Raw genomic sequence first — 13,061 nt, forward strand, 5'->3', positions numbered from 1 at the left:
ACTCGATGGAAGAACGGTTCACATTCGAACAATAATAAGAGCGTTTTTCAATTCTGTAGACGTACCAAAAGTTAAATTTCAATTGGAATTTCAACGAAAGGACTAATGTCCTACAGAAACTTCATAGACTATGTATTTTTTCGATGCTAAGGACTTCTCGGCGCCCATGTCCTCTTGTACACATCATATAGAAAGAAGACTGGTTCGCAATGATCACTAACCAGTACCGTATGCGATTCTCTATATGTCACAGCCCTTACTGCTACATTCGGAGCCAATTTTAGAAAAAGTAGTAAGAACGTCTCAATAAATTTAGTTCAACTTTTTGCTACACAGCAAAGACGTCATCGTCAGCGGCGTTGTCGTCGCTGCTCATTTCAACAATAGAGGCGCTCACGTACCAAAAACAACTTAATCTTATCCAGTGTGACAGAATCGTGTCATCAACTGAACATTAAAATTACAAAGATAAATAGAATATAGTTGACTCAGCGGCTTGCAACGAATGTGAACGAAGAAACGAAATACAAAGGTCAGCCAGTATTCGAACGTCGCTTCCGTTACGGCCGCCATTATTACCATAATCATTTGCATGACTTAGCCACCCAATTGTAACCGTTCACTGAGCCTTATACGACCGGCTTTTATGCAGTAGGCGGGCGTCGCGTAATCGTCCGAGTTCAACGGCGGCGTCAGCGCAGGTGACTTCCAGTGATAAGGAGCTGGATAGCTGAAAACTAAGTAGCGCGGTGCGCGTTCTCCATATGCGTGGATAAGACACGTCTGCGCGTGTTCTTTACCGTATCGTTTTCATCCTCTTTTAAGAAATGTTGCTGATTCAGTTTCGTAATAGTAATACTACAAGTAGAAACACAAAGATCGTTAAGTCGTCTGCTAAGCTTCGTAATCCGACGGGTGGTTGGCTGTTGGCCGAGGCTAGAAAGGACCCTTCGTGTGCATAACTGTGACCTGTGTTAATTGCAGTATGTTTATATTTCAGAGAATGTAGCCACTAGTAATGAGGGCACCTACATAGAGGGGCGGCTGTCAATAGAAGCCACTAAAATCCTGCACTGGTTGTCATTTTTAGATAGAGAATATATAGGGCACAGCAAAAGTAATGGGCAAAACTACCTACAACGATGGAAAGTTTACAATTTGGAAAACGTTAACACTACAATTGTGAAAAAAAAGCAGACTTATGGTATCAAATTGAAAACTTTATTCTTTTCTAATACAACTTTACTTTTTCCCATTTCTAAGCTTATATCTTTTCCCACTGCCTAAACTTACTTTTGCCTCATTCCATACGATGTATACATGTATTTGTTGAACGATTGATCGAGAGTACTTTGGAAATCATGATCGGTTCGTTTGAAAAGCAGATCAAAAGCGTGGCTTTAACCACCGCTGCCGATCGGTCGCGATGGGTCTGCAAAGCCGACGATATTGTGTTTATCACCATATTTCTCACTGTCTACTTCGCTATATTAACACTTATTGTTTTTGTTCGAGGAACAACGGGCCCGCTGGTCTGCCCGCTACAGCGTGTTCTCGCCGCGTCCGCTCAAGTGTACACAACAAAAGCAAGCCATTACTGAAGACAAAGATCGGCAACCTCCCAAGGAACGGACGGGTTACTAGTACAAAACTGCTTTTAAACTGGTAAATCTGTTGCAACGCAGCACGCTTAAACTGAATTAAATTGGTATACCGATTTACTGAACACTACGCAGATTCACGGTTTCCAGTGGGCTAAGGTTTCCCAGAAGCACCATTCCGATGGTGAGGAAGGTCTATACACTTTGGTCATTCGCATAGCGGTATAACAGCGGATGGCTCGACCAAGCTGACAACAGTCAAGAAAGGCTGCTTACAAAACTAAAAATAACCAGATTGATCAAGTGGCGACTTCTTAGCCGCGGTTGGAAAGTTGCAAAGCTGAGTGAGACTCATAGAGAATGCACGATGAAATGGCAAAAGCAAACGTGGTAAGATCTATCGGACGATGCCACTGACGAACGACGTAAAAGATTATTGGCGTTCAATGCTGTCGCGTACTTAAGCGACACAATCGTCTAGTTGATTGTGGCTAGCTAGAGGGTATAGCACGTTTTTAGCGGTAAGTAACTTAGTTAATCATGTCAGGTTAATGGCAACGCTACTGATGCTGAATCTCGAAGGGACTATGTTACCAGCTAAAATGCTGATTAATACGACTGAGCAAATCCATTTGATCATACTGGTAAATTATCCCGATAATTATATATATACACACACACACACACATACATATTGCGAATGTGAAATGTCACTAAAAGAAAAATTAAGGTGTTCTTGTTAGTGCGAAGATTTAATAATGTACAAAAAAAAAATATTTATTCTATCTTAGGTTGCGTTTTCTTCATAAAATCAGCCGATAGTCAAGGAACAGCCGGAGGGGAAGAGCGAACGCTTGATCGGTTACATTCAAATTTATCGCGCCACACACAAACTATAGTCACCGTGAACCATTGTTGTTGTTGTAAATAAAACTCAGCCGATACAAACTGCATGACTAAACACGATTGATACAATATTGGCTAGTTGATCTTCGATGTAGTTCGCACATTAACGTTTGATCATCGCAAATTTTTTAAGTGATTGCATTGATTTCCTGTATGAATTGGCATCATAAAAATTAAGCTACTCTTACCAGGTTGCTATATCAGCAACGTCCGTCTGTTTCGACTAGCCAATACACGAAGACAATCACTAAATAAGCCAATACGATTCGAGCATTCGGAACAAATCTAAGGCGTAAAACGCGCCGAACACATTATCACAAAATTACGGAAATCTGGTAAATGCTGACCCTGTAGGCTAACATTGACTGTCTGTAGCAGACGGATCTGGCACACCCTATTGCGAATGTTCGTCCACCAGCAGAATAGGTTTACCGCGCCGTCTTCCACTGTTTTTGCATATGTGTAGCGTTTGCCTGTAAGTTCCCATGCGTGTTGTATACGCAATGTTCACCACCAGAACAATCACTTCGAGAACGTATATTATGACTGTAGCCCTCACACTCCTGTGATGTTATCAACGTTTAACAGACGATGGTCTTTAGTTTAATGGCCTCATGTTCGCCTGAACAGAGTGAAAACACGCACATGTGCCCGTAATAGTGCAGTGGTAAAGTTGCCTGGCTACTGACGAGACGGACGCAGAGGTGGTGCGGGTTCGAATCTGGGCGGGCGTAGGCAATTTTGATAAGAAATACGAAAAATATAAAAACGATGAATGAGTAGGGTCACTGCATCCAATGATACCGCATTTATCAGCGAGAAAATCGATATATATATATATATATATATATATATATATGCGTTTTTACTTTTTTATATTTGATTATGGAAAAATTTTAATTACATGTAATAAAAACACCTGTTTTTTATTTATTTTTTTATTTAAGCTGAGGAACATTTCGGCGGACTGTCTGTCGTAACGAACATGTGCTATTTCTGGTACCAGAAGAAAGCAGTTTTTTTCTACCGCAAAATAACAATCTCGCGATGGTGGTTAGTTTTCGGTGCGTTAGTTTCCGAATTTGAGTTACTATCAGCTATTATCCAATATGGCAAAATAATTATTATAGCTATTATCCAATTTCTTCATGTGGGCTAAGAGTCAAAGAAATTAAAAGCTTCCTTTTTGTTTGAAGTCGACGGTCTATGTTATGGGCAGTGTTCATGAGAAATGCATCTATGAGGGAAACCAGAAGAACTTCGGGAGAGAGAGATTTTGAAGTTATTTCTAATATATCTGAATCTTTACAAAGAAACTAACGATCGGCTAGGAGAAAGGGATATCACTTACTCATTCGGTTGTCCAGATAAGCTTCAACGGTTAATAACGGTTAAAGATTTTTCACGGCTTTTTTTGCACTTCCTAATCATATAGGCACCTTTTATTTTTTGAATCATCTGACCTTCTCAGTTGCTATGTCCGTTGGAGTTTCTCGTATGTATTACCAGGTTGACAATCGCTAACACCGCTAAACACGATTAGTATTTATTATTTGCAATTTTAAAATTGAATAAAATTTGAAAATGATTGTTTACTGTTTTGGATCGCAAATTTAAAACGTAAACGCCATAGTAGGCGGCTATTTTTAATAAATTTGACCGTTAGGAATGGCACTTCTAGTATAAGCAAGAGACAGCAATAGCAATATCTGTTTCTGTCGTAAAAACTACGCGTCAGAAAAATTTTAAACGCGCTGCCCTGACCCATATACATATAGTTGCTGGGCTAAAGTTTTCTGGTCGCTTGAAGAATCTCTATTTTACATCGATTAAGGTAAGAAAAGCAAATGGGCAAATGGTGGCCATAAGGCGCACATTTTCCTGTGCAATAGACTTGTGACAGGGGTACTTTCCTGTGCAGGGGTACTTTTCAGATTGCTGAGAAACTTTTGGCACTCAACAATTTTTGTACTCGATTATTTCTAGCGCTATCGGCGACGAGAGATCGGCAAAACGAAATAAAGACCAAGCTCTAAGCAAACATTGCCGACGTTATGTTCGTAACGCTACGTTTCGTAAATTTACTACCGTTCATTATGAACACCGCAATCATCGAAGGGTTACCAAACATAGATTCTACGTCCATCTAACTGTAGCAACGCATTTTATAAGGATAATTATTAGGAAATTTAAACAACGAGGATAAAATGCAAGCGGCAGGTCGCATATGTATATATATCAAGACGGGTTTAGTAATTTCAATAAGAATAATGATACCAACACTGATAACTCAAAACATGGCATCAAATGCAATAAATTCAGCCGACTTAGTACAGAATCTCTACAACACGTCCATTTACCTTTAAACAACAAATAGCAGTTGCCAAAAAAGAATCTAATTTTGCGCTTTCTACATATGAGCGAGTCCATATTACTGTTTACTATCATCGATCATCTATCTCTGTCCCTGTCCCACTATTCGATTGTAACTGTTTTGATAGAACTGCTGTTCTATAGTTCGAGTTGGCGGTTAGCCGCCGTCATTACTATTTCAGGGTAGACCAGAACTTGGATATGGCTAGTCTATTTAGTAGCCATCTTACAGGTGACGCCAACGACGAAATGTCTATCAGCTAGGACAAATAAATGAAGTTCAATAAACTTCATTTAGAATCTATTAGATCTAGATATAAAAATCTAATAGAGAAGCGATCGATCAGGTATATGTGACACCGCTGTTACACATCAGCTCGTTCGACGTCGAAAAAGGACATCGATTAAAGACCAGGGTTTTGGGGAACATCACGCTGATTCAACAAGTACGTATTTTCACGGCTATTATTTGTAGTTGAAGAAATGAATGTAATGATTGGCTCGGTAACAGACCACAGGGGGAACTGGAGGTAATTTTAGGAACGTCAATTTGTTCACTGGTCTGAGTTGCTGATGAACATCTTTCCTGGTTCCTCCGGCCTCTGTCAGGTTTATAATTGATGACGGTCCAAAAGCAAAATATTGTCTATTAGAAATTATAATTGTAGACAATTAGAGTATTATATTTATTTTTAGTGGCAATTATTGCGGTGCAGAAGATGCCAACCGAAATTCCAAGACGCTATTTCAGGTAAGCAAAAGTTCTGTGAATCTACAACTAACCTCTCAAAAAAAAAATTATTACAGTTTTCTATATTGGGCCGTTCATAAGTCATGCAACAAAATAAAAGTCTACCAAACTACCAGGCCTTAATATTAGTCAGTGGTAACCATCGCGGCACGCCTTTTGCTATAGTTAAATTTACTTAATTGTTTTCTCCGTGGATCCGGATCTATTCCGGGCCTTTTTACTGTGACCTCACAATGGCGACCCCACGGCAAATTCTATTATGCTGAACATTTCCTTTGTAATTGGTACGCAGACGTGTTGTATAATAGCACCTGCCATTCCATAGAGTGCGTCATAAGTGATTTTGTAGGATGTTATTAAACCACACTCCTTTAACGGTAGGGGTCGAACGTCAAACGGGAATGTCGCTAAAAGTTTATTGTTACCATAAAGCAACATTCGAAAGGAGAGCTTCAAAATTTCATCTAAAGCGACCGTTGCCCTAATCAGACAACATTAACGTCTCAAAGTTGACAAAGGTAACGGACTCAAAGCTGAGTCCGAACAAGAGAACTCTTTGAAAACCTCACATCCTGAAAGAGTCTAATCGAAATGATTTTCCTATCTGTACGTCGAGACATGTATTAATGTGTCGAGTCCGACATTTTTCCTTCAACGGAGTTTTGTTTCTGGTATAAAAAGATACTTAATTCTACTGTTTTTCAAGCAACTAGCCTGACCTTTACACCGGGGGTGGCCCCGATTCTTACGGGTCTTCGACACGAAATCGAGGCAATAGGAAAATTATATATGTATATATTTAGCGTAAGAGAGAGAGAGAGAGAGAGCAACGACGTGAACCGTAGAAAAGGCAAAAATAGTTCAAAGTAAATTTGCTACTATAGCTTAGTTGTTGCAATGATACGGTAGCCATTCAATTAAGGGAACACTTCGCGTTCGACATTAGCCGACGAATGGCAATAAGGGAACGAAGTGAAAGTCTAATCTATCTGCCGCTATCGCAGAAAATAGACGAGATCGCCTCTTGAAGAAAGAACACCGTCAGAGCACTGTGAGAACCATTGAATATCGGTCTGGTTCACTCGATTGAACGAAGCCACGTGATCGGCCTACGCAATGCTACCGTTAGCACGGAGCAATATCTGATGGCAGGGCCTATTGCGATCATGCATAGATCGCGCTATTCATGAGCACCTCATAGTATTTTTGTCAGGAGAGCCAGTTTTACACCAATCGTGCAAATGTGACTTTTCTCTACTTTGCAACCGTGTAGCTAATTTTGTCTTTTATCAATGAAGGTAATAGATCATTGCTATATCGACCAAGGTCCGGCCAGACGAAGCATGTAGCGTGCATTTAAGCGAAATCATACACTGTACCTTGCCAGCATTAATTATCCAAATTGGCTTGGTTCACTGAAATGGATTTTGTGTTGATCATGTTGAGCTACATGAGTATATCCGTATAGTGGAAATTGGCCTTTCAGTCGACTCGTAGATTTTTAGCTTGAATTCTGCGACGTATGAGCTAGGGTAGCCCTTCAAAAGAAAACGTTCTGCTACTGGAATTACCTGACGAATACGGCTGAAAACTGAGCCGGACACCTACAATGTCTGAGTCCGCAAATGCAAACTGCAGTGACAAGGGAATCGAAGCTTGCCTTCATTGAGACCACGATGAATCTCCTAGAATCACTTGATTTCTATTAAAATAGACAAAACAAATTCGTCGACTATCGCTGTTGGAAGTGATCAACAAAATGTATTGCCCAATTTTTAAGCTTTGTGTCTACGCAGTGATTCATGAATTGCTAGATAAACAATGTCTTCCTGGCAGGTGTATTCGACACTCGCATGACGCTAGTCTTCTGTGGCATGAATCATGTAATATTACTTCAAAATGTAAGTAACGGTCGTTGTTCATTCATAAAATGATGAAAATGTAAAAGTCGCGAGACTAACGAACTCGGAAGTCCATTTGGCAGGGCTCTAATCACGTATTCAATAGACAAATTGATAAAGTTTTGTCCATAGCTCTAATCTTGCAGCACACCTTTGAGTTACACATACAGATTTCCAAACAATGTAAAGAAATACAAACCGTCTTCACACAGTCTATATATAACCATGAATGAGTCAGCTGGTCATGTAAGTACAAGGATGAACTTAACGATGGCCTGTTGAACACTGTCCGGTCGGCGAGATTGATACAAAGGATCCCCTGAATATCGTTGACCGAATTCGTTTATACCTGCCCTCCTGGAGATTCTACAAAAGTCATACGCCGACATACAGCGTATGGCACAAACAGTGACCTGTCAGAGATATAACGCACACAGAGTTGCGACTCGCTAAAATCAACGATGACAGTGACTGAAGAGACTGGGCACAAACTAATTCACTGTTGTTGGGACAGTCAATCCCAACTGAACATGCGGTCGCGATGTTCTTCGAGTAGACTTATGTGAATAAGATGAGTGAGAAACCGCGAAGACGGATGGTTGCGCACAAAATGCAGCCTTAAGAACCCTACACGCACTGAACTCTGAAACATGTCACTGCAGCGTTTTTCAACGTATTGTATCTAGCGATGGGGTTTGACTGGCCCACGTATAGGATCCCGCAGATTCAACTTTTTTTTTTTTTTTTTTTGTCTACATTTCGCGCTTGTTGGGTTTCCCTGGTTATGGCCATCACTTGCCTAAAAGCGACTCCACGTAAGACCCGAATACACTCATATAAAACAATAGTAGATATCTATTTCACGTGGGTCATTGAGAGAACGTTATAGATCATGGAGTAGTTCATCGATCGACCTAAGTAACACGTGCACATCGTTAACATTATCAGGCTATTTGAAGGGAACTGACATGTTGACGCAGAAATGAGAAGTACTCCTTAGAGAAGCAAAATAAATAGCCAACGCGCCTAAATAAATTTGTTGAATAAGCTGCAATAGATTTCGACATGAGTGGCTCTCCAGAAGTTACCTATGGGCGTAGAAGCCACCTATAGGCCAACAGCCACCAACCTGTCCGTGTATATCGAACCTAGAGGGTCTTTTAATCCGTTTGATGATATACACCGATTTGGCTGTATTGAACCCTGTTCGCTTGAATAACTCTCGCTTGAAGTACCCGCCAAAATGCTACCACTAAACGTTGCAGCGTGTGAAGGTCCGGCATTCAACACAGTGAACAGATTCAGCTGGTTTTTCGTTCGACTGGCCTTTGTTTTCGAGCGATAAGTCTAGATTCATCAAGACCCCATAGGCTAGATGCTAGGTGAGCTTGTCCTCATAACATATATTTTGAACTTGACTCTATTGCAGAATAGGATTATTATCAAAATCGAATAATTATCAAATTATTATAATGAAATACAAATATTTTCAAATAAGTACAGCAGACCGTTAACCAGAACCGGCCGAGTTACGTGGCCATGACCAGGGCGAAGGCGCTGATGTGGTGAGCCGATCGAATACGAATTCAAGTGACAAACTAGAAATTTCGAAAGGCTGCCGCCACAGAATATGGCCAATACCAGCGAATCAGACTGCTACCTTGGGGCAGTTCGGCATGATATATACCACTATGAATTAGTCCTAAGCAACCACAAGATGCTCTAATGAAGTGATAGAATATTGCATATTGCACACATCGAACCATCCCGTCATGTTGTTACCGCAAGTAATTTTGAAGTTTTCAAATGAAAATTTCCACCGGATTGTGGATTTCCACACTACATGGTCACGGGTGGCACTACGTTGCGTTATCGTAACGTTCCACTATCATTAACATTGCCTGTAATAACAAAGGCATGTTGATGCGTAGTAGCTGGTTCAGTATCACTGGCGAACCGAGCGTACCGAATGTGATAATCCATCTTTGGAAATAATCAGCACACGGAATAGCAGTGATACCATTTGATCGATTACGTAATTCTGCCGTGGATGATGCAGAACGAGCAAGTTTTTAATGTGTCACCAACCTCTCTATTGAGTGCGTAGAAAGTAGGACAGCTAGATCAAATACGAATTTCACCATACACACTTTCGCTGCAAACGAGCGACTGAAATACGCTGCAGACCGCTGCGAAGAGACGAAACGTACCGAGATTTTGGATAGATATCTAACAAAAAAATGATTTTCAATATTGGCTGGTTTTTAGCTGGGACCACCCGAAAATGCTCTTAAAAACAGACGCTAAATAATAGCTAAGTTCTAAATTCTGTCGCTTAAGGAAAAATCTACCTGAGTCGGTATCAACGGCTGTTAACGAGAGACGCGTTGAAAAATGCTTGAATCTGGAGACTGATATGAAGAACTACCCAACGTAAACCTATACCGTCGAATCGATAAAAACTTTACACAAAAGCTAATATTATCAATATTAAATGATTTCACAGTGAATTATTATAATAAATGTTAAAGCAATTACATCTTGAGGACTATATCGGTGTGAGTGATTGTTCCGACTGCAAAGGCTATTTATATTTCCTTTATTAATCCGTACTTTCTTTAGAAGAAACGTGCACAAGATTTATTAGCTAGATGATATAATGGCAAGTATTTGTTGTACACAGTCTTCTTTTACGGATCCCCTATAGGTTCTTGGTAACCATCACCTCATAAACATAAACGTTTATTAACTGGACGTCCTGCTATGGCGGATGGCAGGATAAAAAATCGTCTAATATACGCGCATAAAAAAGAAGCGTTAATAAGAACGTATTGTTTGCAGAAATGTTCAGCATAGATAGAAAAAGATAAATATAATATTAAAGTTATGAGTAGCAGTTTTGATGAAAAACTAGCATTTTTCAAAAAAAAAACGTACATAGTTTTTTTTCTAAAAATAAAAGACACGTATATATTAATGTAATACCTTTCGCGCAACATTACTATTTTCCTACGGGCCAGAAAAATCGCTCAAACCACCACAGAAGACATACAGTGTCGAGAATGATTACATACGTCCCCCTGTCCCTCCCCTTATTTGTTCATGGCTGCCTGGCTTTTTAGCTCTGAAAGCTGCCAGGATAAGAAACGTTTTGTTAAATGCATAAACATTTATTCGCTCGGTCGTCTTATCGGTGGCAGCTAGCTGCCTCCTTCAGGTATATAATTATCGTTATATGCATATAGTCCTATTCATAGCCTGTAATAGACAGACAATAGAACATTTATTTTAACGCCAGAAACAATTATATCGCACCACTGAGAATGTATGGCATACCACTTTTCGACGATTCGTGCGGTCAACTTTTAGTTTTAGTTAAATTACTTTAATTTGACTAAACAGGGCCTGCTGAAAATGTATAAGTGTCTCCAGTTAGATAGAGCTCAGACTACGCAGGTATGCCTTTAGAAAGCGATATCTCGTACGACTGAAGAGTGCTGAAATAGTGCCTAAGTGTCCTGTCTATGGCCTATTTAAGCTCCACATTTATTGATACATACATTTATTAGCACTGAGTATGCCTATCTGATAGATATAACAACAGATTGACCACTGCTGCTCTAAGGCCATATCATGGCATAGTAAAAAATCCTGGTTACGTGTAACCGTTTTGGTCATCCGGAACAAATCGGGCTCGATTGGGACATGTATGTATAACAGGCATATAAGAGGGCTACCCGCCAATGTACTACAGATTCCGCATCCCCAACATTCGTAGACATACACCAGAATCCTACAGGCGCCGTTTGTCGACGAGTTACATCAGCGTAAGTAGTTCTCAACCTAGCCACAGCCCTTCAAATGAAAACTTTTGTCCATTGAAAGAAATCCCACTGACAGCTCTCGTTTCTGTAAATATAATACGTCTCAGAACATACAGCATTACTTCTGGAAAATCCTGCCTAACTCTGATCCGAGATATGGCTCGGCCGTTATATACAGCCAAAAATATCTCGATAGAAAATCAAAATAAAGCCTACCGCTATGAACAATGCAAACCCCACTGCTCAGCGGTTTAACGGCAGATAGATCATCGATAGTCGAAAGGTTCGTATCACTCCGATAGCTAATTCTAATGCCAGCTAAATTTTATTTTGTATACAAATGTGTCGCGACACAATGCTTCCTCTTAGAAATGTTCCGTTGCAAAACATACACATTCTAAGCAGAGCGCGGGCCACAATATAAATAACCACGCGCTCCCAAAGAGTAAATACTGCGAAAGTTGGACGGGGCTGTTGTTGCCTGGTTCGCAAGGCTTCTGATTTGTGTATCATGCGGAGTACACACAGACATAATGCCTAGCAGCAAAAAATCAAGATTACTCTATCGAAAAAAAAAGAAATTAGGGCCGACAAAGCGCCTCTATTTTCTTTTACTAACAGAATACAAAATGTACAGGCTTAAGTGTATAGTATATACTATCATTAGTATATTAGACGAATCGAGGATACTATTACCGCGTTCATGTTGAGCGTGTAGCTCAATATGCAAAATAGGTTTTTTTTTTATTCATCCACGTTAGGGAATAGTGCACCAGGTTTTCATATCGATAGACATCCACAAGGTAAAGCGCCCTTTGGAACAGATCTCGCTTGTTTGTAAACTGCATCAAGATGAAAACGGGGCGAGAGCCAATGAATTGGTGATAGATAGGTGCGTTCAATGTACCTATGGCATAAGCTTTGCCACGGCTTTGTTTTACAGCTTGAATTGCTCGCAAACCGGTTTTAAAAATCTTTTATTTAAGGTTCCGAATAACCTTTTCTGCTAGATCCTTATATAAAGCTATATTTGATCTCTAAACCCATGAAGAATTCGTTCAAACATGTTCCGCATGAAAAGATTCAGCGTAAATTTCAGGCTAACGGATAGGTCAAAAGTTTGACGAATTCAAGGGCTCAAGAGGCAAACACGCCTAAAATATCTAGGTAGGCTCCAAAGTGTTTGAAGACAGGTTAATTGAAGCCTAAAGAAATAGTCCCATGGCCGGACAGATAAATTCGCTTCCAAAAGTCTCTTACTTAAAGTAAAAATAAAAATTTTGTATAAAAATTTTGGGGCTACCGAAAAATAGCTTGTGCCCTTTTCGACGAATTTCCAAACCGTTTCAATCTAATCTTTACTATGAATTTTTCGCTCTACGTAGAAAACCCTCTGGGATTGTTCGAAATCTGTATAACGACAAAAATGGCATACATCATTGATTTCCTAATTTTTTTTTCTTAATTTTAGCTGGGGTTTGACCGGTGTGAAAACACTGCACAATGGCTAACTTTTTTCATATTATGAAAACAAGCGTCTATCATTACTACAAGTCTTAGGGGTTTTTTTTCTGAAAATGATTATGGAGTAATGATTAATGTCCCTGCGATAAATAGCCCGCCAAAAAATTTGCCTCAAACTATCCCGTTCATCCCCTAAATAAAGCATGGAATTATTCTTCCCTCAAATGCCGAAAGAAATTGC

At 39.9% G+C, this 13,061-nt stretch overlaps 1 protein-coding gene across 6 annotated transcripts in view; it reads right to left on the reverse strand.

The window, feature by feature from the left end:
* The window catches only part of LOC111263709 (uncharacterized), a 49,105-nt gene that overhangs the window by 16,802 nt on the left and 19,242 nt on the right, over positions 1 to 13,061 (reverse strand). For 2 of the 6 annotated variants that reach the window (XM_022839048.2, XM_022839049.2), the window contains exon 1: positions 2,696 to 2,831. The exons of the other annotated variants lie outside the window; for them this stretch is intronic. The gene's annotated coding sequence lies outside the window, so the exon portion shown is untranslated. Of the gene's footprint in view, positions 1 to 2,695; positions 2,832 to 13,061 lie in introns of those variants that run through there. 6 annotated transcript variants of the gene reach the window in all.

The sequence above is a fragment of the Varroa jacobsoni genome, unplaced genomic scaffold (genome assembly GCF_002532875.2).
Source record: "Varroa jacobsoni isolate VJ856 unplaced genomic scaffold, vjacob_1.0 scaffold_784, whole genome shotgun sequence".
NCBI lineage: Eukaryota > Metazoa > Arthropoda > Arachnida > Mesostigmata > Varroidae > Varroa > Varroa jacobsoni.